This window comes from Monodon monoceros, unplaced genomic scaffold, assembly GCF_005190385.1.
Source record: "Monodon monoceros isolate NGI ecotype Baffin Bay Population unplaced genomic scaffold, NGI_Narwhal_1 Super_Scaffold_20, whole genome shotgun sequence".
NCBI classification, from domain to species: Eukaryota; Metazoa; Chordata; class Mammalia; order Artiodactyla; family Monodontidae; genus Monodon; species Monodon monoceros.
Window position 1 is genome coordinate 26,140,079 of NW_021703777.1, and position 26,763 is coordinate 26,166,841.

General features: G+C 40.3%; 1 protein-coding gene across 1 annotated transcript in view; it reads right to left on the reverse strand.

Moving 5' to 3' along the window:
• Positions 1-25,902, reverse strand: part of TTC29 (tetratricopeptide repeat domain 29) — a 357,551-nt gene extending 331,649 nt beyond the window's left edge. Inside the window, exon 1 of the mRNA XM_029234687.1 lies at positions 25,213-25,902. The gene's annotated coding sequence lies outside the window, so the exon portion shown is untranslated. The remainder of the gene's footprint in view (positions 1-25,212) is intronic.
• Positions 25,903-26,763: the final 861 nt, after the last annotated feature.

A 26,763-nucleotide genomic window follows, 5' to 3' on the forward strand; every position in this document is an offset into this window, starting at 1 on the left:
AAATTAACTATACTTCAATTTAAAAGAAGAAGTTAACACCCCGCTCTCCTTCTAAAAGTTTGGATTTGTTTGGGTCTTGATCATTAAAACTGAGAAAGAATTACCCAAGCAATTCCGGCTACCACTACCCCCTCTTACTGTCTGTTGCCTCAGAGGAGAAAAGCCCTCAGCCACAGAAAACACCACACACACACACACACACACACACACACACACACACACAGACGTGCGTGCACGCGCTACCGTCCATTCTTTTGTGATGGGTGCTACCGTCCATTCTGCAACCTAGTTTGCATGTTTGCTTTCTGAGTCAGTTTGAAGAGTTTTCTCTGAATCAACTGTACCTTTTACTAGTTACGGCTGGTCGCAATATGTGCTTCCCGATCTTGGAAGCGTTTCCCCTTAAAACCCGACTACGGTTATTTTATGCCATCTCGTCTACAGCTCTGTGGAGGGAAATCTTCCACCTTGTGAATATGGAAGTCTATCCAAAGGAGAGTAGATGTTCAATTTAATCACATTATTGCTGAATCTTCACAAAATCAGCTCTATAGCCTTTTCCTTTGAAGGCCTTGCAACTATGCATGTTTTTTTACAAATATACACGTCTTGTCTTGCAGATGTTTGCAGTTATGTCCCAATCTTTAAACCATTCTTGCAAAATGACTCTGAACTAGGTAAATAATGTAGTTGTTGAACAATATAGACTCCCTTTTGCCATGAAGACATGAAGAAGAAAATATTATACACAAAAATCTGAAAATTCTAGGATAAAAGAAGAAGAGGCTGTCTACTCAATGCTCTGTGGTGACCTAAATGAGAAGGAAATCCAAAAAAGAGGGGATATGTGTATACATATAGCTGATTCACTTTGCTACACAGCAGAAACTAACACAACATTGTAAAGCAACTATACTCCAATAAAAATTAATTAAAAAAAAGAAGAGTCTGGGGTCTATAGTCTATTTATAACCCACTTGTTTGCTTTTAAGGGATTCTGTTAAGTAAATAAGTCTGATTCTATCAATTGGGAGGGAATAAAGCTGCTTACTAATAGAACATGAAATTTTATTCTTTCTACTAGTCAACCGTGGGATTTAGAATTCTATAATTGTAGGTTTACACTATATTTCTATGTATGGTTTTCAGTATATTATCCTAAGTTTCTTTTGATTCAGCATTTCCTAGTCACTTCATATCCTCTTATTTTCAGTTCATTGCTCCATAAATAAGGGAAATGGGAGAAAGTTCCAAATAATTCAGAAGATAAACTGAACTAGCTGAGAAAGACATCCAAACTTCAGAAGCAAAATGACAAATGCATAAAACGAAAGGAATTTGGAGATCTGTCTTGACAAAGGAAAGGGATGTTCTATATTTTTCTAATAAGAAAAAAGGCAATCACTGTAAATTTGTGAAGGAAAATTTAGGTAGACTTCTAAAGCAAGTGATCTTACATGTGAGAGACAGAACGTGTACAGTCTATGGAGGAATTAAAGCCTGGAGATGAGTAGTACTCATCTCAGAGGAGGGAGGTTGCAGACACCGGAAGTGGAGCTGCAGCTCCAAGAAGAAGCCTGGAATGCAGTTAATGATTTCTAAAGATGAGCTCCTGCCAGCCCTCAGCACTGCAATTTGCCTACCAATCAGTAAATAGCCTTTACTTCTTGGAGGGTGGCTTAGTGTTTTAAAAGAATAAGCACATCTCCTGAGGTCCCTGCCCATCAGTATATACAGACCTGGAGAATCTTTGGTGCTGTATTAATGCCACGTGCTCTCTTAAAGGGCACAGCCTGGATTCCAGATTCCATTAGAGGCAGGTGAGGGAAGGCACCGTTTCTTTTTTAGCAACCGGGTTTAAAAACAAACAGAAAAAATTGCCCATGCTCATCCCAAACTTTTCGATAGCTTGTCAAAATAAGGTGCAGTGGAAGCATGCAACATAACAAGATGCAAACACCAAACCTAGTCCTTTCGAGAAAATTCCTCAGCGTCCCCCCTACGTGGTTCAATCATGCTGCTCATTAAACAAGTCGTTGTAATACTGTCAGCCCCATCTTCTAGGTGCCAGGATTTCCTTTTGAAGAGAGAAGGTAATCAGGGGCCCAGCTTTGCAGAAAGGTAAACATTTGGAAACCAGGACAGGGTTTTCTGGTGTTTAAGACCTGGCATCTTCTAAATTTAGAGGCCTCAATCCCCCCACCCCCATACACAAACACACACTTCTTTTTCTAGCTTCAAATACTTTTAAAATTTATTTTAATTTTTTAGTTTTCACAGGCACAAGGTACTGTGAAACACACCTCAAGTGTCTTTTAAAAATTAAAACAGGGTTGATTTGTAGTGTCAGTGGTTCCCGCTAATCAAAATCACTGCCAATTTTTCAGGAGGGAAGAGGTACAGCTTTCTCACTACAGAGCACAGCTTCATTTTTCTGTTTTGATCTGAATCTGAATGTTTTCCTGCAGATAATTCTCTTGCATTTTTTAAAGGAGAGGAACGGGTAATACAATTCGCAGACAATAAATGTTTATTTGGACACACAGGTTCCCATGCCACCCTGGACAAATGTGCGGAACGCCAGGTCCCTCTGCTGGCCAGCTCTGCAGGAGCGTCTCCCATCGGTGTGCCTTCAGAGATTCTGCCTCTAAATTAAAACTTCCCAAACAGAATGTTCTGTTTACTCTGCTCCTACCACCCAGGACCACCACTGGGATGCAGAGAGGGGAACGTGTGGACACCATTTAGGACAAGAAGAACGAGCAGCTGCCTGAGTGAGGGTTCCTCTGACTTGTGCCTGAGTCTGAAGCCAATGCACATTTCAGTTCATGCTCTATCTTCTCATAGGCTTTTTTTTTTTGCAATTGTCTTTTAAAAATTAGAAGTGCCGGGCTTCCCTGGTGGCGCAGTGGTTGAGAGTCTGCCTGCCGATGCAGGGGACACGGGTTCGTGCCCCGGTCCGGGAGGATCCCACGTGCCGCGGGGCGGCTGGGCCCGTGGGCCGTGGCCGCTGGGCCTGCGCGTCCGGAGCCTGCGCGTCCGGAGCCTGTGCTCCGCAGCGGGAGAGGCCACAACAGTGAGAGGCCCGCAAAAAAAAAAAAAAAAAAAATTAGAAGTGCCTTTTATGAACTAGAAAGCTTGTAGGAATCTTCTTGTCCTTAAGTTCAAGGATTTTTTAAAGAACCAAAGAAACAAACGAAGACACATGAATTTAACAAAGCAGTAAGTTTCCCAGAATCTTGCCTGCTAGCAGCAGAAGTCCTATAAGTATAGTCTTGTGAGCAGCAGATTTGATTCTTTTAAACTGAAGAATCGTGGTATGGCATTCTGGAGTTCTTCAATGAAAATAAAATAGTTCTATAATGTTTAAAAAGAATCTGCAGTTTCATTTTAAATACATTCAAGAAAGCACTGTTCTCTTTAAATTGTCATTATGAGGGCCTTTATTTAAAGCCATGAGTTAACACGGGAAACGGTGGTGTTTATTTTCTAATGCTAATCACCATGATACTTTTAATTACAGAACAGAAAAGATCATATTAGATAGAGGGAAAAAAAATCATGAGGTCCATGGATTCAGATGAGTCAAGGCAAATAATACTTGAATAGTGATGAGTTGGTCTAAACCTATCACAATAAAACAAAAACTAAATAAGGACCCAGAGCAAAAAATAACAGAGAGAAAGAGAGATAGGGAAACACAGAGAAAGACAGACAGACAGAGGAGGAGAGGAGAGAAGAGGGAAGACAAATAATGACCAAAAAAAACCAGTACTTCTTATAGCTGATGGGCCCCTCAAATTTTTCAAGTTACAATTAATGATTTTTAAAGATATACATCCTAATATTTAATATAATAACAATAGAGGGGCATCATTCTGGAATATCTGAAATCATTTCTGTAGAAATCCACCACTCCCCAGTTTGAGAATCTTCATTCATAAAAAACACACAGGAGAGAGGGCATTGTTCCCGAGCTACCTTCTCATCACGTCAATGCCGGCCCACACACAGGTTTGATAACCATTGTTTTAGATACATCAGATGAATAAACATTTCAATTACTAGAGCTCTACTATTTCTACAGTTTTGACTTTTTTGTAATTGAGATGCTTGAGTATTTTTAGTTAAGACATTTTCTCTAAAAAAAGTGTATATGGCAATTTTAAATTAAATTGAGTTAAAACATTTTGTTTTGAGGATTCTGGTGCCAGAGAAATTAAGGACGCTAGGTCCACTTCCCTGCTTACTGATAACTGGAAGCATGTGAAGGTGCTTTTAAGAATCCAGACACCCATGCCCCACTTCAGACGTACTGAATGAGAGTCTCTGAGGGAACGTCCCTGGAATCTTTTATTTATTTATTTAATAGTATGCCTCTGGGTTTGGAAACCACTGCTCCAGAATGTTGCAAAATCAAGAGAGCTGTTAAATGATTTTTTAAAAAATCATCCAATATCTGGGTAGTTCCTTGCAGCCACAAAACCCAGAGGAACTGAGACCACTGTATGTTCTACAAGCACCAGGCACAAATCACCTGTTTTCAAAAGAGGCATAAAAACAGAACGTTGTTTAGTACACTTTCTAGGTATGTAAATTGCAAATTCATAATTTAATATGCTCCACCTTTCCTAGGACACAGAGGGATGCGTTTGAATTACCAGTCTTTGCTTTTTAATTTTTTAAATTTGGTTGTTAGAAAAATAAATCCGTCGTGTTTATTGGAGTCAGGGTTGTGACATGAAAGAACAATGTTGCCATCTAGTGGTCAAGTGGAGACATTAAAGAATCAGAATGTCTTGTGAAATGCCAAGTTGGAGGAAATGAACCCTAAGGAAAGAAGGTAAACAAATTTCAATAAAGACTTCTATTATTGAAATAATTTTTCTAAACTACAGATTACTACCCCCAGGCTTTCTGAACCTCGTGTCAGCTTCTAGTCCGAGCATCACGAGTAGTGGTCAGTTGACAGCAGAGCTGTGTTTTGTTTGGCTTTTTAAAAAATAACATGGTAAACTTTCTGACATTTGTGTAATTTGTGTAGGTTCAGAGGTGAATTTTAACACCGGGAGGCCTCTCAAACCATCAGTGACACCATCCTTCACAATGGTAGCAGCCCCATTGGTTTCGCTGATTGCTCAGGCTGCCTGAACCCTTAAACCCTTTAAAGGGGAGATTCTACAGGGGTTCCCCACCACTGACATCTCAGGGGAGGTACACTGCTCCTTGAGGTATTTCGTCTAGAAGCCTCCCGTGTTCCCAGCACTCCATTGTGTGATGGAGCTGGCCTCCCAAGTCATTTGGGTGAGGGAGGATTTCATGTCAACACGTGCACGTACACTTGTCCCTAGAAGTTAGCACGCATAGCATCAGAGAGGAAGCGAGAGGCATCTGTCAAAGAAAAGACATGCTATTCGACAATTTTAGTTATTTTAATTTTAAATATTTGGTTTGGTCTAAGTGATCTCAATTAGGTCATGATATCTCTTAAATTGAATGTTACTCTTTTGTTTTTGTTTTTGTTTTCTGAGGGTTTCAACACTGGTTTGGGGCAGCCATCATATATGCTGGCTTTCAAAGGTGAAGGTGAAGGGTGTAATGCTGTCTTTCAAAGAGCTGTGAAATAGCCTGTCTTATGCACTGAAGCAGGGTCCCCCAGGAAAGGACTGTTCTATAGCAAAACTCACAAATAAACTTCTTAGAGGGAGACCTGGATCATGTCTGGGACTTAACTGTTCCTTATTCTTTTCATTTAATGGGACACACTTCCAGCTTTATCTGAATAAAAGGCCTTCTTACTCAAGATTTCCTCCTCCTTAATTGATTTAGGCCTCTGTATTTGTTATCCAGTCCTATGAAAATGAAAAGGTGCCCTGCCAGTAGGAATAGGATTATGCCCAGCCTGTTCCAACATGTATCTGCACTGGAAGACCTGCCAGGGAGAACATATATAAGGATAACCTAGAGAAAGGTGTAGAGAACACCAGGTTACCAGCAGTCTTCTAGATTGTATCCAAAACTCCTGGCTGGGGAGGCCTTAGATATGGAGTTTTTTGAATAAGTACATGAAAGGAGGAGGGAGAGGCTTACTACGCGTCCGATACTATTCTTCACTCTTTAGATAAATTAACTCATTTAATCCTCATAAGTCCCTAAATGGTAGGCACTTTTATTACCCCTATTTTACAGATGTGGAAGTTAAGGCAGAGCAGTTTTAAGTGACTTGCCCAAGGCCATGACCAGCAATCGTAGGAATGTAATTTGATTCCAAGCAGTCTGTCTCCAGAATCTATACATCTAGCTGCTGTACAAAACTGCCTTACTCTGTGGAACTTCAGCCCTTTTCAAGAATTAAAATTCAATAAAGCACAAGTAACATGATATTGAACGCAATGCATTTTCCTGGATTAATTTAAAGGCTTTGGGGGATCTAGAGTCCTCTGGCTCCTCATGAGGAATGTAGGTCTTCACCCCACAGCACTATACTGGCTGGATCAGGAAAGAGATTAGGCTGTGTCTGGACCGGGACTCAAAGCCAACAAATGATGTACATGATCAAAACTCATTCTATTCCAAATATTAGATGCTGCATTTTAAAATTCCTATCTTGTATCAATTTATTATACTTCTTTTTTGTCACTCTCAAAATTATGACAATAGAGCAGAAGGCAAAACATAGGCTTTGGGGGCTTTTGGTAATTTGTCCATCAAATGTATAGACACAAACACATGTATATTTAGTCTATAAATGCTTATTGAGCACCTACTATGTGCAAGGCATTTGCTTGATGGTGTTGAGGATGGAAAGATAAATGATAAGTCACTGCAATTGAGATGCCCACAGCCAGTAGGGGAGATAAAAAAAAGATGCAAAAATAACTGTGATAGTACAATGAGGCAAGAGATTCCTTCTAAATGAGAGGCACAGAGTCATGGGGATTGTGTATCCTGTAATTCTCTGCGGACCAGAATTAGTCTACAGCTTGACCACAAGGCGTAAACAGCATTTTTGGAACATACAGTTTACTTATTCTCAAAAAGCCCACTAGATCTTAGATTAAGATTCACCAAGCAACTGCAGAATAGTAGAGAGGCACAAAGGATGCAACCAGAGAATGGAATTATGTGGAGGAGGCAAGACCAAGACGAAGCAGCCAGGAAGAACAATTAACACACGCTCATTAGCTCTGCCATTAAGCCATGGCTGTGACATCATTCCAGTGACAGAAGGGGTTTACATCATATGCAGAAGATGTTCCAGATCTTTCCTAAAGTCATTATTTTTTACAGTATCTTAGGAAAATTGTCTAGGGTGCCCCTTAGTTTTTCACCCACTCATGAAGAAATTACTGCACATTTCCCCTCTCTGGAGCTGTTATTAAAGACTGCTAGCCTCAGCACTAGTCACAATAGCCAAGACATGGAAACAACCTAAATGTCCATCTGCAGATGAATGGATAAAGAAGATGTTGTACATATATACGATGGAATACTACTCAGCTATTAAAAAAAATGAAATAAAGCCATTTGCAGCAACATGGATGCAACTAGAGAATATCATACTAAGTGAGGTAAGTCAGACAGAGAAAGACAAATACCATATGATATTGCTTATATGTGGAATCTAAAATATGACACAAATGAACCTGTCTATGAAACAGAAACAGACTCACGGACATAGAGAACAGACTTGTGGTTGACAAAGGGGAGAGGGTTGGGAGACGGATGGAGTAGGAGGCTGAGGTTAAAAACAATGGATACAAAACAAGGTCCTACTGTTTAGCACAGAGAACTATATTCAATATCCTGTAATAAACCATAATGGAGAAGAATATTTGAAAAGGAATGTATATATATGTATAAATGAATCACTTTGCTGTACAGCAGAAATTAACACAACATTATAAATCAAGTGTACTTCAATTAAAAAAAAAAAAAAAGACTGCTGGCCTCCCCCAGTCCCTCTCTACATCTGAAATGGTACCTCCACCTACTCTTTATCCCAGGCTCTGCCCACCATCTAGGGTCTTCCGCCAGCTTGTAACTGCTATTCACTTCCATGCCGGTTAGGGTCCCATAAAGATTCTCAGGTTCAGTTAGGCTAAACGACTCAGAAGACTTCACAGAGCACACTCTCATAAGGCAAAAGCCCTGGTTTACCAAGAGAAAGCACATGCAAGCACTGAGAATCTGAGAAACTTCCAGGCAAAGGGCTCCAGGGTTCTTATTTTGAGAAGGAGTTGCTTGGTCTCCAGATTAAACCACTAGGATTTGTGCTGTGAACCTTGGTTTCCCAAGACCTCCAGGCATAAGTTCCCAGTAGTCTTGTATGCCTCTTGGTCACCTTAACCAAGCCAGGCTAACTGGTTACACCAGCAGAGAGCCATCAACAGTCTGGCCCTGGGTTTCACCAGGGGAGTTTCAGACTGTTAGCAGTGCCTCATAAATCGTGAGCTGCTTGGTTAGTCAGCCCACTGACCTTCAGCTGGCCAGGAGCCAAAGCCAGACTTCCAGGGGTCTGTGGAAATAAGCAAAGAGCTGCTCCAGTCCAGCTGTAAAATCACCCTACAACACAGGTGCTTTGACTGCGAGCAAAGGAAACTGCTCCTGATCAACTTAAGCAAAAGGAAATTTACTTGGAGGGATCTCACAAGGAAGGCAAGAGGATTACAGTAGAGAACAGTTACAGAACTTGTTAAATAACAACTCAGGTCCCAGACAAGGACGCAAGCACAACAAGGCGCTGCAAGCAGCTGGTGGAGTTCCACCAAGTCCTCAGTCCCTTTTTCCTCTGTTCAAAATTCAGATTTATAGGGAACGGGCTAAACTTGTGTCCATGTACCTGCCCCCCGTCCAGGGAAGCGTGAGACCCCTGGTAACAGTGGAACTAGACTGGGTAAAAGGTCATTTCTGGAAAAAAATAACTTATTAGAAAGGCAATGGGCGGTTGGGATCGACATATACTCACTGCTATATATAAAATACATAGATAACTAATAAGGACCTTCTGTATAGCACAGGGAACTCTACTCAATACTCTGTAATAACCTATATGGGAAAAGAATCTGAAAAAGAATATATATATATATATATATATGTATAACTGAATCACTTTGCTGTATACCTGAAACGAACACATTGTAAATCAACAATATTCCAATATAAAATAAAAATTTAAGAAAAAGAAGGGCAAAATGCCTTTTGCATTGTCAAAATCCAGCCAATGGTCGTTACAGTTTATAACCCATGTTTGTAAATGAGAAGTTTGGAGCAATTCAAGTAAAATCCTTTATGTCTAAGACAATAGCATAAATTCATTCCTTCTGAAAACACTGCTCTCTCCTCCTTCCCTCTTCCTATATTATGCTCTCCACCCACCAGCAGCTGCATACACATTTCTATCGTCATTTTAGGAAAATGTAAGTCCTAGCTGATATGAAAAAGGAAACAAAAAATAGCTGGTGGTTTAAAAATAGTTTTCCTTATTATAAAAAGTATAGGTGCTTATTACAGAAAAATTTTGAAAGTGAAGAAAATTATAAAGAAAACAGAATCGTTTGTAATTCACATCATAGTGGTCGATTCCTATAAACATTTCGTTATATTTCCTTCCAAGTTTTATGTTGCCATTGCATTTGTCTACGCATTTGTACAGTAAATAAACTTTAGTCTATGCCTATATTATTACATAATTTGGACCACGTAGTCGATTCAAGGTTGGGGGGCGCAGAGTTTTGTCTTGTTTTTAAACTTTGTTTTACAGTGAACTTTTTCGAGTCATTACATTTTATTCAAACTTATACTTTTCCCAATGTACACATATTTTTAAGAAATGTGCATTTTTGGTGGTATTTAAAGAGCCAAGTAGAATAAATGTAGCCCAAAAACTGTGCAGAGAAAAATCAACTCCATGAGCTCACACAACCCTGGAAGAGGGTGCCCATTGGGAAAAGCGATTGGAAATCAGCCCTGGAGCTTACCAGGAAGAGGCAAAGAGGGCATGCACCAGCAGAAATCAAATGATTTGGCAAGAGGGGAAAAAAATCCCCCGGAGTCAAAGAATTGCCCAACCAGTCCCTTCTGAGAAAGAAAACACTATTAATAACAGAGCCCTGGGTTCCGGCATCAATTTAACTTGTATCGCGGTCCTTCTCCACCTCCCGGCCTCAGTCTCGCACCCCACCCAGAACTGCTCTATTTTCTGGTACTCTTCCCAGAACCACTAAGGGTCTATTTATAATTGTGGGAGCTCAGCCGTGGCCACTGTGACCGGCAGACTCGAGGAGGTGTCCCCTGAGGAGGGAACGGGTGAGGGAGATGCGAGGTTGTGATTGCCTTAGAAGAAGTACTGCCTCTCCTTGTAGGTCCCTGTTCCTGGCTGTGACAAGAGAAGATTCATGAAAACTGCAAAACACAGGCACTTTTTTTTTTTCTTTTCTACAATGAAATGATAATAATGGGAATCGTTTTTACTTTCTGTAATTTTCTACCTCCCTTAATTTTTAGTGCTATCTGACCCCTGACCCTGATTAGAAATGGATAAATCACAGGATGTTTTCTTAAAAAGCTTAATGTGATGAAATTATGATCTTTGTCTAGGGAGTGACTTTTTAAAAATTGTCCTATAAAAATAATATCAAATTATGAAGCATTATTTGATCATACCAAAGGAAAAGAAAGTTTAAGTTTTTATAAGATTCAAGCTTAACTTGCCTATGAGTTATATTTAAGAAATGACACCCGGTTTTCCTACAAAAATTCCATTGTCTCTTAATTTTCCAGTGGAAGTTACTGAGCTGCTTTTGTCTGTCAATAAGATAAATTCTGGCCCCAAACATGAATCAGACTTGATATTGTAAATCAAGCAGCTAGGATATGTGAGTTCAAGCCATCTCCCACCAAAACAGCTCTAACAGTGTAATGTCTAGATCCTGGGGGTAAACTTGTGGTTAATAATAGCATAGAAGGATCACAAATTTATTCACACTGTAATCATACATAAAGAAAACATATATTCAACGTCCCCCTATAATTGGGTCTTTCTTTCTTATACTCCTCCACCTGCTGGAGGATGGGAGAAAAATCTCTTAATCAACTTATTCTGGCACAATAATTAAAAATACCTCTTGAATGTAAATTGGTGCAGCCACTATGGAAAACAGTATGAAGGTTCCTCAGAAACAAAAAATATAGCTGCCATATGATCCAGCAGTCTCACTCCTGAGCAAATATCCAAACAAAACTGTATGGTACTGGCACAAAAACAGAAATATAGATCAATGGAACAGGATAGAAAGCCCAGAGATAAACCCACGCACATATGGTCACCTTACCTTTGATAAAGGAGGCAAGAATATACAGTGGAGAAAAGACAGTCTCTTCAATAAGTGGTGCTGGGAAAACTGGACAGCTACATGTAAAAGAATGAAATTAGAACACTCCATAACACCATACACAAAAATAAACTCAAAATGGATTAGAGACCTAAATGTAAGGCCAGACACTATAAAACTCTTAGAGGAAAACATAGGCAGAACACTCTATGACATAAATCACAGCCAGATCCTTTTTGACCCACCTCCTAGAGAAATGGAAATAAAACCAAAAATAAACAAATGAGACCTAATGAAACTTAAAAGCTTTTGCACAGCAAAAGAAACCATAAACGAGACGAAAAGACAAGCCTCAGAATGGGAGAAAATATTTGCAAACAAAGCAACTGACAAAAGATTAATCTCCAAAATATATAAGCAGCTCATGCAGCTCAATATCAAAACAACAAACAACCCAATCCAAAAGTGGGCAGAAGACCTATATAGACATTTCTCCAAAGAAGATATACAGATTGCCAACAAACATATGAAAGAATGCTCAGCATCACTAATCATTAGAGAAATGCAAATCAAAACTACAACGAGGTATCACCTCACACCAGTCAGAATGGCCATCATCAAAAAATCTACAAACAGTAAATGCTGGTGTGGAGAAAAGGGAACCTTCTCGTACTGCTGGTGAGAATGTAAATTGATACAGCCACTGTGGAGAACAGTATGGAGGTTCCTTAAAAAACTAAAACTAGAACTACCATATGACCCAGCAATCCCACTACTGGGCATTTACCCTGAGAAAACCATGATTCAAAAAGAGTCATGTACCAAAATGTTCACTGCAGCACTATTTACAATAGCCAGGACATGGAAGCAACCTAAGTGTCCATCAACAGATGAATGGATAAAGAAGTTGTGTTGTATACATACAATGGAATATTACTCAGCCATAAAAAAGAATGAAATAATGCCATTTGCAGCAACATGGATGGACCTAGAGATTATCATACTAAGTGAAGTAAGTCAGAAAGAGAAAGACAAATACCATATGGTATCACTTATATATGGAATCTAAAATATGACACAAATGAACCTATCTATGAAACAGAAACAGACTCAACAGACATAGAGAACAGACTTGTGGTTGCCAAGGGTTGTGGGGAAGGGATGGATTTGGGAGTTTGGGATTAGCAGATGTAGACTATTATACATATGTATAACTGAATTAGTTTACCCAAAACTGTTAATTTCTGGTTAGTACGCCAGAAACAAACACTGTAAATCAAGTGTACTTCAATAAAATAAATTTTAAAAAATACCCCTCAAGTAAATGCTCTATCTCTTTTGGTCAAGGTCAGTCTCTCAAATGTCACCCTAGATCATCTCTGGTTCTATTATCAGGGAGTGTGGCTTATATGATCATATGATGGCAGAGGGGACAGGTAGTCCATGGAACCAGGGGGTGTCCTCTGGATCCTCATGGACCCCTTGGAGACAGTGACTTGTTCAGGCTGGATTTAAACACTGGGTTATGACGAGTTCGCCTCTGGGCTTCCTGCCATCATCTGCTGTTGAAAGGACGCAGTTTTTCCAGGCTTCACGTGTGGGATTCTGTGGCATCCCCTCGTGTTCCAGGCTTCAGTTCATGTTGCACAAGTGCTGCTGGCCCATCGGAGTGTCTGCCTCATCTTCCATCTGCCCTTGGCCAGGCTGTCCACTCTTTTATGGGCTTACCTCCTCACCCTTGTCCCTGTGTAGCTCCATGGCCCACTCACTGGCTCCTCTTGGAGGCCTGTGGAGCTTTCTGAATTCCCTTCACACCTGGAAGAGCCAAGGGAACTGCTACAGATTGAATATTTGTGTCCCCTGCCTTCAGCTATACACACATTCATTTGTTGAAATCCTAACTCCCAAGGTGATGCTATTAGGAGGGGAGGCCTTTGGGAGGTGATTAGGTTATGAGGGTGGAGCCCTCATGAATGAGTTTAGTGCCCTCATAAAAGAGACTCCAACCTGACCATGAATGATGATGCTGTAATGAAAATATCCAGCTTATGGTCAGTTTATGGTAGTTTTGTTACAGCAGCCTGAACAGACTAAGTAATGGGCCTGGGAAATATAAGCCCGTGCCCCCTGTTCAACCTTGCTCTGCCACTGAATCTACTCAGATGTAGCCAACCCACATCCAGTGTTGACATTGTTGGTCCATAGGGAAGCAGAGTTCCAAAGTGGGCAAAACCTAACAGCCTCAGCCTTAAACCTAACACCTCTCCTCCCCACAGCACCTAATCTGAAAGAGGAAAGATGGGGCCATAAGTGTTTCACCCAGCCTCTCTCATTTTCCCCTCCTTCTAACAACCTCCTGGTGGGAGGTTGGGCCAGGATTCCTTTATGAAAACGCTGCAAACTGGCCAGCCAGTCCTGACTCCTGAATTTTTTTAAAAAATTTATTTAATTTATTTATTTTTGGCTGTGTTGGGTCTTCATTGCTGTGCCCAGGCTTTCTCTAGTTGCGGCGAGCAGGGATAACTCTTCACTACAGTGCGCAGGCATCTCATTGCGGTGGCTTCTCTTGTTGCGGAGCACGAGCTCTAGGCACGCAGGCTTCAGTAGTTGTGGCACGCGGGCTCAGTAGTTGTGGCACACGGGCTCTAGAGTGCAGGCTCCGTAGTTGTGACGCACGGGCTTAGTTGCTCTGCGGCATGTGGGATCTTCCTCGACCAGGGCTCGAACTCGTGTCCCCTGCACTGGCAGGCAGATTCTTAACCACTGAACCACCAAGGAAGCCCCTGACTCCTGAAATTTTAAAGAAGCTTAGTTATTAGAAATTTGTCAGGCTAGCTCTCCACAGCCTGTTTTGCAAAACCTTTGGCTTTCCAAAGAAGTTAAGAAAATCAGCTTTGATATTTAAGCTTCTCTAGGCCAATGGTTCCAGGGGGCATTTTGGAAAATTGTACTGTTACTTTTGGTTGTCACAAAAATTGGGCAGCTCAAGGTTAGGAGATGAGGACCAAGGATGCTCAACATCCTGTCATGAAAGAGGCTGTTCCATAATGAAAAATCATTCTTTCCAAAGTTTGTGTAGATGAAAAATCTACAACTTTATGAGCTTAAAACCTAACTCTCACAAACTGTTTCAGCATGGTTTAAATATAAACCATGTATTTAGTTGATATAAACCAGTATGAAATTTCCAGCAATGCAACTAATGTATAAATGAGAGAAGATGATTCTTTGCCTTGTTTACAATATCACCAAGAGTTTTTCCCCTAGTTCCAAAAAGTCACCAAGAGCGGCACTACGTTTTATAGCTGTGTCACACTGCTGAATCTGTCTGCATGGTTAGCTGTCATTCAGGGCAATCATGGAGGCACCAGTCTTATGTCTTCTGGCGCAAGTGTACCCAAGCATTATATGTAAATGCATATTATTTCACCATAAGTCAGTCTCCTTTATCTCTCCTTTATATTTCAATTAGAGCACTGCATTGATATTTAAAGAATGTAGTAGGTGGCTAGTATTAGCTCTACAATTTCATTTTAAGATAGTAAAGGGAGAATAAAAAATGACTGTTATACAAAGAGAGTTGAAATCAGGTAAGGATAAGAGCTACTGCTCTGGACAGTCCCCACTTTTCCCCTCTCCACATCGAGCAGTTACCACGTGCCAGGCACTCAATGTTTTCCAGACTTGCTGTCCTTTACTCGTCTCAACCATTCTGTAAGGTGGGCATTATCATCCCTATTCTATAGAGGAAGAAACTGCAGCTTAGAGAATCTAAGTAAACCAGTACGTGGAAAAACCAGTTTTCAAATTCAAGTTCACATGGGTGCAAGGCGTGGCATCTTAACCATCCCACATATTCAACTAATAGAAAGAAAGAAGAAAGAAAGAAAGAGAAAAAGAGAGAGAGAAAGAGGAAAGAAAGAGAGAAATAAAGGAAGGAAGGAAGAAAGAAAGAAAAAAGAAAGAGAGAGAGGGAGGGAGGGAGGGAGGGAGGAAGGAAGGAAGGAAGGGGGAGGGGAAAGAGAAAGAAAGAAAGAAAGAAAGAAAGAAAGAAAGAAAGAAAGAAAGAAAGAAAGAAAGAAAGAAAGAAAGAAAAAGAAAGAAAGAAGAAAGAAAGAGAGAGAGAAAGAAAGAAAGAAAGAAAGAAGGAAGGAAGGAAGGAAGGAAGAAAGAAGGAAAGAAAGAAAGAAGAAAGGGGGAGGAAGAGAGGAAGGAAGGAGAAAAAGACCATGTTTTGTGAATTTTACTACCATATTCCTATTTACATAGTTTAATAAACCATTCACTGAAAATATTTATCAAGCAACTAAAAGGAGCAGCAAACCAAGAGCTAGAAGAGTCTTCTGTTTTAACAAACCCTCTGTGGAATCCTTTATGAACTGTGTTACCTAATTGCCTGACTTAACATATTTCTGTGTTTTATGTGGGGAAAATACTAATCCTTACAATGTACGTTATTAGCTAACAATTTTCTAATGCACTATTTCTCTAGTGTTTCATCCAAGAAACCCAAAGTACTTTAGCCTAATCAGTCCTATATGGAAAATAGTCCTGCCTCCAATTATAAAAATGACAATGAGTACATTCCCACCCATGCTGTCACCTGAGAGAGGAGTCAGATTGTAGAACACCTGAAAAGGACTCATCCACTTTCAGAGAAGGGTTTTTCTCAGATGTCATCTTACACCAGGGTCGACAGAGAACCTCAGCTGATAAAAATAAGGGCAAGGACAATTGCTGTTTATGGAGTGCCTGCTGTATGCCCCATCATTTTCTGTACATTATTTCATTAAAACCTTATAACATCCTATGAGTTAGGTATCATTACCCTCATTGTACAGATGAAAAAATTACCCTCATTGTACAGATGAAAAAATAAGGGCTCCAAGTGGTTATGAGTGGCCCAAGAGCATCCAACAACAGAGAGTACAAGCTGGGATCTGATGTTTCATTACGCTAGCATCTACTCAATTTCATCCATGGAGCACTGAGCATTTGCAGGAATTTACAGACTTTTAACCCACCACCATTATTATGTCAGAGAGGCGCTTTGGGGGGCTTTGGATTAAACCTCCAGCTAAGTTTTATTTACACCTAGGAAGTCTGATTTCTAGGGGATGTTCTAAACTGTCTCTAACAGATTAGGATTTGGGGGGAGTTTGGGCAGTTGACCTGCCACTTCAGTGATGGGAATGTTTCTCGGGAAATCCAACATTGACAGGAAAGCTTGAGTACACGCTTTAATAAAATGCAAAATGACGGGGCAGTAAATTCCCAGAACTGTTTTCCCCACCTTCCAGCACTCTCTATTTTTGGTGTTGCTTTTAGGTTGTTCCCATGTCCTAGGGAAGCTGTATCACTGCTGAGAAACTGTTTCTTTGAAGACCTCTATGACTTCCATATTCTCGTCACCTTTTTAATTTGTTCTGGGGCAGAACCTTCCCAAGTTACATTGAAAATGAAAAAGGTAAATATAGAAGCAGCAGCCACTGGGTGTCACTGACTTACCACTTGAATATACCTCATCTCACATTTCTAGAGCAGGAGAAAATCTGTCCACTTGAGTGGGATATTTCAAAACCCCTCATGTTTTTGATTGCCATAGGTAAAGATAGAAGAGCATAGAACATTGAAAATGTGGATCTCGTGACATGGAGAAGCACAATGCCAGCTACTCTTCTGTCTTCTGTTATAAATTATTCACAACTGTAAGGAATGATATTCCTATTTTAGAGTTGGATACACTAAAGCAGATCAAGCTAACAATGGAAGATGACCGAGAACACATTCTAAGTTTTATTTTTAAACTTTGATGTTTTATTTTTATTTTAAAATAATTCTCCCATTACTTCATCCTCGTCCCCATTCCCAATTCTATATCTAAGAAGAGAAAAAATAAGTCATTTCAGGACATCTGAGAATTTCAGGATTCAGATTATGTCCCAAACCCCTACAACATCATATTAGGAGCTGTCATTTATCATGTCTATTCTGAGCCCAGGATATTCATAGCAGTATCTCATTTAATCCTCACCACAAAACATTATGTAGGTTTTCACATCCCCAGATGAAAAAAAAACGGAGGATCAGAGACAGTAAGTAACTTATGTAAGATCACAAAGGAGGATGACGATTTTAGATTTAATCCCACATTTTTGGCCTCCAAAGCCATGCTCATCCTGCTACACCAGGCTGCATCTCTATAGAAACGCTGCCTTTATTTTGGCCACATCCCTTTCGAAACCATTTAATATTGTGCCAAACCTTCGGCTGACCAAGTAATAGGTGATAAAAATATTAAGCCTAAGACAAGTGTGTCTTTTGTTTTTTGAGACCATGTCCCAGGTAATTCCATTTGCCAAGGGAATCAATTACAGTCTTTCATCCAGACTGTAATTAGGAATTTCCCCTCAAACTCCTCAGGGTGACATTTTGGCCTGGGATTTAGTTTCTCCGGATCTTCAGCTGTCTAAGCAGGCCAAAGCTTATCTCTTTCCATAGTGGATGGGTTCCCACTCTCATTTTTTGGCTTAAAAATACCCATCCATCTGGAGAAATATAATCCTTATTGAGGCTAAAGAGTGGTGGGAAGCTTTGGGGTTATTTATCTTCCAGTAGGTGCAGTCACAGCCCAGCAAAGCTACAAGCTCTTAAGCTCCCTGATTCTTCCTTGCCAACACGATTAAGCTCAGAGCTGGAGGCTTTCTCTGGGTGAGACAAGGTAGTGTGTCTCCATCACCACGAGCTCGTCCTGCCAAGCTCCTGCTCTACAAAGAAGCCAGCGTTCTAGCTGATGCCTTCTGGCTTTTCACCTCCCTGAATCACACCTGGATTATGGATTCTTCCTTCCTTTAACCCAAAGTCAAAACATCATGACTCATATGCTTTCTACTCTCTTCCTGTAGATCCTTCGATTTCTTGTCAGGCATGGTTATGGTGGTAACTTTTCTACTGACCCTGTGTAGTCTGGCAAATCTCATTATTTCAGATTTTTTAAAATTAATTATTTCATTTTTTAAAATTAATTAATTTTTTTTTTTTTTAGGCTGTGCTACACGGCTTGTGGGATCTTAGTTGCCCAACGAGGAGTCAAACCTGGGGCCCAGCAGTGAAAGCGCCAAGTCCTAACCACTTGACTGCCAGGCAATTCACCTATTCCAGATTTTTTAAAAAGAATCAGGTTCTAAAATACAACTCTGTTTCCCTTTCCATTCTTCATTTTAAGGCAAATGTAATCTTTTCCTTGTCAGCAAACCTCAGATGTCTGGAGGATAAAAGGACTCTCTCCATCCTCTTCCCGCCACCCCCCAACTCCACGCCCCCTGACATTGTTTCTTCTTCTGCTCCTCTCAACATCATTTTCTGGATAACAGCCTCAAATGCACCTGGAAAACTCACATGAAACTCAAGCTTCCTCTCTCGATGACCATCCAAAACAGAGATGAAATAAATGTACACTAGATGCAATCTAGTTGAAACTCAAGTCTCTTTACTTTATGAAAAATAATATTCCAAATTTTATCTTAAAACCTAGATTATTTATAGTAAAAAAGAAACCCACAAATAATATGTATTTTTAAATATGGGCCTCTGCTGCCCACACAAACCCTATTGTTGGTTGGAGAGTACAGGTATGGATGATTAGGAAGTGTGGGAAAGGGATGTTTACATACTTGTGACATATCACAATCGACATCATCTATATAAATGCAGAGAAGAATTTGGCCTCTTTTTGCCCCCAGTTGTTAATAGGAGCATCTCCCAGCTTGCTCTGCTTTCAGGTCACCTGGCCTTGCTTCAGAACCTGCTCTGCCACCATGGCATAGCTTCACTTAGTTACCCTCTGCAGAGCACTGCCCTTCCTCCAGACTTAGATGCTCTAGCCTGTCTGTCATTTCATTCAACCAGCACACGTGTACTGAGCAACCACTCTGCTCCAGGTACTGATTTCGCATTTTTACTTCTCTATAATGCCCACCTCCTTCAGTCACTGCTTCTAATAGCAAGACTAGTTAAGGAACTGGTCCAACGACACATAACCAAGAATGGGCAGAAGAAGGATGCACAGCAAAACTGGAGCTGCGAGCCACCATGTGATCCCAGCTCTGAGGTTTATTGTATCTATGTTAGGAGGAATTTCCTCTCCCATTCAGGGTCTTTCATTTCTTCATCTAATAAGCTTCCTGAATGACAAGGTAAATAGAAAATAAAATAAAGTACCTTAAGCTAGTGGATATTCTAAAAGATAAAATCTGACACGTAGTTATCTCTATTAATAGCTACACAACTTTCCTTCCTTTGCCAATGTATTTGAGACATTGATCATTACAGAGATCAGAGTAATTATCTTACCCAGGGAAACCCATTTTCGGGAAATGTCAATTTGGAAAACACACCTCCCGAAAGCACACAGCAGGCCTCACTCGCACCCAGGATCAGGTCAGGATTAGAACAGCAGGATGACCATCAAAATTCTCTCACTTTCACAATCCACATTGGCAATTTGAAAGGTGAAAGTTGTTCGAAGCTGCAGACACAATAAGGCGTTGTTTGCAGAGGAAGAGTTCTAAACTCTCCTAAGACAAGAGAATTCATGAAAATGAGAACATGTGCTTCGGAGAGCGTCGAAGCACACCACCTTGGCAGAGGTGAAAAGTATTCTCTGCACCCCGATTACAATGTTACTGCCACTCTCTGATCATTTGTAAGGGAACATTTACCCCTGACAAGTACACTCTGCTCTCGGAGAGGAACCTGTGACCTCAGATTGCTGCGAATGTGATGGTGGGATCAGGATGCCCAGTCCAGGGGAGGTTCATACCAAAACATAACCCTGCCCAGTTTCTCCAGCACCCACGTCTCGCTGTCTCATCCAGCTGTCGAGCATGAGGCCAGAACAAGTGAGGCTGGTGAAGACCACCAGTGGGGAATCCCCACCTCTCCCCGACAGTCTCCTCTCCCTGCACCCCCATCACTGCTCTAGAGTTTGAGCAGTTCAGCTAATTCGCCCCCAGCCCAGGAAACCTTCCCTTCCAGCATCACTTCTGCTCGGGGAGCACAGAAGTCTCAGAGGTTGTTGGTCCTGGTTGAGGACTGCTGATCTTGAAAATACCCTGTTCAGGTAAGAGCAGAGCCATGCCTAGTGTCTCTGGCTGGCTTGTCCCATTCTTGGTGACTCAAACTCACCTAGCTAGCCAGAAAAGCCTCCACCTCTGCTCACTCATCCAGGCCTTTTGCTTTCCATAAACCAGGAAGCTTAAATAAATTGATTATAATTTCACTAACTAAAGGAAGAATATAGAGGTATTGTCAACTAGGAAATCTCACAAGCCCTAACACAATGGTAGGTCTACCTTGATGCTGCCAGCTCAGTTGGCTGCTAAAATATCCTTGGGTACCTATGCCCAGAACACCAAAGAAGTGTGTGGGATGACTGATGTCTTTTAAACTGCTCTCAAACAAACAAGCAAAAGCCCCTTTGTCAAATGTCTTCAAACATTAGATTTTCTGATTAAGCACTCTATTCAAAACATTATGTCCTGTGATATAAGTTAGAAACAGGGAGTAGGAAGCTGAGACCTGCCATCTGGAGTAACACACTTCAGGGAAATGAAGCTCCAGGTGTAATAGGGAAAAACGTTTGCATTCTATTACAAGTTAATCACTAAAGGGATGTTGCCTATAAGTTTAATTATACATAATGGCCCATCTCTGGAAACCCTGCCTCCCAGGTAATGAGCATTGAGCTAAAATACCTTTGTTTAGCTCACAGGAAACATCCTGACCAGGGCCACCTGTGAATGGCTGCAGGAAGGAAGAAATTAACACATCCCTTCCGGAGGCTGACCGGAACCAGGAAGTGTTTGACTTTATTCCCCCCCTTTTAGTATAAAAGAAGCCTGGATTCTAACTCAGGCAAGATGGTTCTTTGCAACAAGAGTCCACCATCTTCTCTATCTGCTGGCTTTCCAAATAAAGTCACTATTCCTTGTCCCAAAAACTCATCTCTCGATTTCTTGGCCTGTTGTGCAGTGAGCAGTACAAGCTTGGACTCAGTAACACAGATAGCACGTTGTTTACGGGACAGAAGTGTCTCTGGATTTATGTTAGGCTTTTTTCCCCCCTCCTCGAGCACCCTAGTGCAGGTCTCTTTCGACCCTTACCTGCAGTAGAACAAAAAAAGGAAAGGAGAAGCAAAGAAGGAGGGGGTGGAGAGGAGTATAACTTGTCCTTCCTCGTGGCAGTTTTCTTCCATTCTAGTTGAGGGAAGAATCATCTGGAAAGATGCATTATGATAGAGAAACTGCTCATTGAGCAGTTGGGAGTTATCAGAGAACTCCGACTTTGTTACCATGAACCCAGAGCTATGCGGGCAAGGATGCTCCGTGCCAATTGGACTGAAGTGAATGAAGGATGAGCCTGAAGAAGTCTGGCCCCCGGAGGGATCAGGATGTTTATACGGAACCCACTCATCAAGTTCTAGGAAGAAAGCTAAGCCTAATGAAGCTTAATTCGTGGTGAGAAATCATTCCTTGGACCTGGTTTTCTTTTAAAAACATACTTTCTCGAGCTCATCCTTCAAGCCAGGATATTGTTTGGGTTCAACTAAATTCTGCCAGAGTACAGACCTTACTTTAGGATCTATTTGTGTCTGTGTGTGGCAATACCATCTTCCTGCTTAGGAGGCCAGATCTTATTTACAAATTCGTATATTTCAGGAATTAAAACTCTTGTAGGTTAAATCCACCATCATAATCATTTAAAATGATGCTAACGCTCAAATCTAGCCACCGACTACCTGAATTCATTGTTTCAGTTGCTGTACTTTGATAAATATAGATCTGCTACCTACTCCCATGTTCCAGTTTTATTTCCCTCACGACAACATTCAGCTCAACATGTAGTAAAGCTGTAAGAGTTCTTGTTGCCAAAATCAACCAACATATTCTACACTTTTCATAAGATAACTGATGTAAGAACAAATAGAATGTCTGGGAATTAAAATAAATATGCATCAGACCAAGTAAAAAACATTCAGTGATGATCATTATGATATAAACAAAAGAATAGGTTAGGGCAGAAGAAAAACAAGGAGATTCGGATGCAAAATTTTCAAATCTCCTTTTCTGGTTAGGTAAAAAAATTATATTTTGTGTACAAAATAGCCTTGTCCAACAACCAATTTTGTGCTTCTTTTTAGAAAAAGATGAATTATCTTTTAAAAAATATTCCACAGATGTACAGTCACTCTCAGGGATAGGTAGTAGAACTCAATATTTGTGCTTTAGAAATTACGATCTCATAAAGAGTTGGTAACCTAGCCACTAGTGAGACTGATTTCTTAAAATGGCTAAACTACTGTCATACAGATGTATTTTTGTTTTCCTTTATCTGAATGGTGAATTATTTAAAATAGCATACTCCACAGTTTAAATATGGCCCACATTTTAAATTAATTTCACCAAAATAGTATATTCAGTATACCAATTTTCACTTAATAGAAATATTCTATAAATTCCTAATATCACTGAAAGGCAGTGTGAAGCTATGCACAGAATATTTCTAAAAACTCATGTTATCCCAGGAGAAATTAATCTTTGTACAAAAATATCACGCAAATATTTATTTGCAAAGAATTCTAAGCATGTCTTTAGAAAACCACATTTATAAACAAACTAGTTGGTCTGTTTAAAAAGACTCTGCACCAAGTTGGTGGTTCTTTTATGTTGTTTTAATTGCTTATATAGAAATGCATTGTGTATGAAAGACCTACATGATTTTTGACTGGATGGGGAAGTTTCATTTTTAAAGAGTAAAGTTGTGCTACAGTATTACTACAATTGAGACCAATCCTCCAACAGCTAAGCTACATCCTACAAGGACAAATTTTCTATAAAAACAAATGGAGCAAATGGGGAAAGAAGGGAGTTTAGATCATAGAATCTAAAACCTAGATGTCCACCTCTGCCCTCTCTGAATAACTGAGAACATTTTCAGGTCAAACAGTAATTTACAGGGCCTCCAAGAGGTCTTTGATTTCATGATACTAATATGTAAGTCTCTCAATCCCCTTTAAGGAAACTCCAGGCAAAATTTAGAAGAATGCCGTATGTATTTGAGACTACCTATGTCACTTTCCTTAGCTCCACCCTAATCTCCATTTGTTCAATGACCTTGCAAAAATTATAATAGCCACCTGTCCAACCAACACACCCACCTACAGCCAACCAATTTACATATATATAAATTTGTACTTTTGTACGTATGCTAGACTCACTCTGCTATATTTTGACAATGTTGTCTTGTGATATCAAACAGACTGATGTCTCCACTAAAGAGAATTAATATTTCTGTGGTAATTATCTGGGGAAGAGGAAAGTCCTCAGTCAGAAAACTGGACCTTGGAAGACAAACCTTAAATTCATTCATTCTTTCATTCAATGAATATTTATTGAGTGCTGACTATACACCTGGCAGTGTTCTCCAGCCTGAACGGTTGCCCAAACTAGAGGCTGTAGGAGTGACAAACTTGTACCTTTACCCTCTTTTGACTGGGCCTGAGAATTAAATTGACATAAGATAGATCAACAGGAGAAAAGCACACCAATTTATTTAGTAGAAATTTTATGTGACACGGGGTTCTTCATAAGGAATGAAGACCCAAAGAAATGGCAAAACCTATTTGCTTTTTTACATTAGGTTGAACAAAGAGGGGCAATTGTGGAAAAATGACTAAACTATGTGGGGAGGCTGAAGGAAGATAAGAATTATTTTAACAAAGTATGTCTGTATAGGATTCTCTCCATCTCAGCTTCTCATCCTTGAGGTTGAGAGTGTTACTTTCCTTTTGGTATAAGGAGGACATCTTTCATATAGGAATTTCATGTTCTGCTTTTAAGAAGAAGAAGGAAGATCAGAGTGTCTTCCTTGTATTTGCTCTTTTTCAAGTGCCTTTAACTCAAAATAGTCAATATGCCAGAGAGGCATATTTTGGAGTAGCATGTTCTGGGCTTCTTTGAGATCATATATCCAACACCCACTCAGCATTTCCTTTTGGATATCTAAAAGGCATCTCCAATCCAATGTGTCCATAAGTAAAGGTCTCACATTCTGATTCCCCCATGTGCTCCCAAGGTCAGCTGGTAGCAACTCTGTTTCCAGTTGCGCAAAAGACCTGATTCCTCCCCTTTTCTCAAACTCCACATTCAGTCCAGCAAGAAATCCTGTTGGCTCTACCTTCAGAACATACCCAGAGCATGGCCCCTTTCTACCACCTCCCCCATTAAAACTCTGGTAGGATGGACAATTGTGGACTTGTCCCAACTGGAGTATTATAACACTCTGCACACCAGTTTCTCAGCCTTCCCCTTTCTTCCCTATAGTCTATTCTGAGCACAATGGTCCAAATGATTCTGATAAAGTTTATGTTCAAATCATGCCACACCTCTGCCCAAAACCTTCCAGTGACTCTACATTTCACTCAAGAAAATTCCAAAGTCCTTACTATGGCCTCAAAGTCTCCCATGACCACTTGCTCCCTGTCACCTCTCTGACACCATCCCATGTCCCCTCCCCGAGCCACACTGGCCTCTGCACCCTTCCTCTAATTAGCTACGAACTTAAGCTCTAGGTGCTGGTTCTTTCCTCTGCCTGGTATACATCCCTTTCCCTGCCAGCATATATTTGCATGGTTAATTCTCATACCTCTTTCAAATCTTTCTCAGATTTACATTCTCTAGGAGGCCTCCCCCGACTGCTCTATCTTGTATTGTAATGACAGCCCACCCCAAACACACAAACTCCCAGCTGGCATTTCCCATCTCCCTCAACCTGTTCTATTTTTTTTCCATGGCACTTAATTCATTCTAAGCAAACTTACGATGTTTCGTGATTGTCTGTTTGTTGTTCGATGACAGTTTTGTTTGGCTTTTGTCTCTTCGGTTTCCCGATGTATCCCAAGCATCTGGCAGAGGGTGGGCGCTCAATGAACAACTGTTCAATGAAGGAATGTGAGCAAAACACGTGTGATCTCTGGTGTCAGGAAGGTTACAGTCCATGGAGTGATATCTCTTCTCCCTGGGCTTCCTTTTGTGGTCGGGACCTCGATGAGCCTAGTGGGCCTGAAAGTGCTGGAGGGCACCCCCAGGTGGAGGAAGAAGCATGGTCTCTGCCATCCGGAGCCGGACCCACAACCTGAAGAGAAAGGAGTTATTCCTCACCCCACCCCCGCCCAGTTTTATTGACATATATTTGACAAATAAAATTGTAATATATTTAAAGTGTACAAAGTTATCTGATATATGTATACATTGTGAAAGTCCCCTTCATCGAGTTAATTAACACACCTCTTACACTTCACCCATTTGTCTTTTTTTTTTTTTTTTTTTCCGGGTGAGGACATTTAAGTTCTACTCTCTTGGCTCAGCAAATTTTAACTATACAATAAAGTATTATCAGCTACAGTCACTATGGTACACATTAGATCCTCAGATCTTACGTAACTTATAACTGAAATTTTGTACCCTTTTATCAACCTCTCCCTATTCCCCTGACCCCACCAGCTGCTGGCAATCACCATTCTATTCTTGATTTCTATGAGTTCAACTTTTTTTTTTTCAGATTCCATATATAAGTGATACGATGCAGAATTTATCTTTCTCTGGTTTATTTCACTTAGCATAATACTCTCAAGGTCCATCCATGTCGTCACAAATGGCAAGATTTCCTTTTTTCTCATGGCTAATGTTACTTCTTTCTCATGAGTAATATTTCTTAATATTCCTTTTCTCATGAATAATATTACTATATATATATAGAAATATTATATATAATGGAATGTTATACATATATATCTCACATTTTCATCTGTTGATGGACACTTAGGTTGTTTCCATATCTCGACTATTATGAATAATGCTGCAATTAACATGGGAGTGCAGATATCTCTTTGAGGTAATGATTTCATTTCCTTTGGATATATACCCACAAGTGGAATGCTGGATCACATGGTAGTTCTATTTTTAGCTTTTTGGGGAACTGCTATACTGTTTTTTCTATAGTGGCTGTACCCGTTTATATTCTCACTAACAGTGCACAAGGGTTCCCTTTTCTCCATGTCCACACCAACACTTTTATTTCTTGTCTTTTTGATACTAGCTATTCTAACAGTTGTGAGGTCTTCTCTCACTGTGGTTTTGACTTGTTTTTCTCTGATGATTAGTGATGTTGAGCACTTTTTCATGTACCTGTTGGACATTTGTATGTCTTCTTTGGGAAAATGGCTACTCAGGTCCTTTGCCTGAATTCAGGAGACTCTATGTTGCCATCTCAGTGATATCTCCAGGAATTATTCCTTATAAGGCAAATCACTTGGTTTTGTGTTTCTGTTTCTATTTTCTTTCCGATAGCCATAAGTTGTTAACAAAATTTT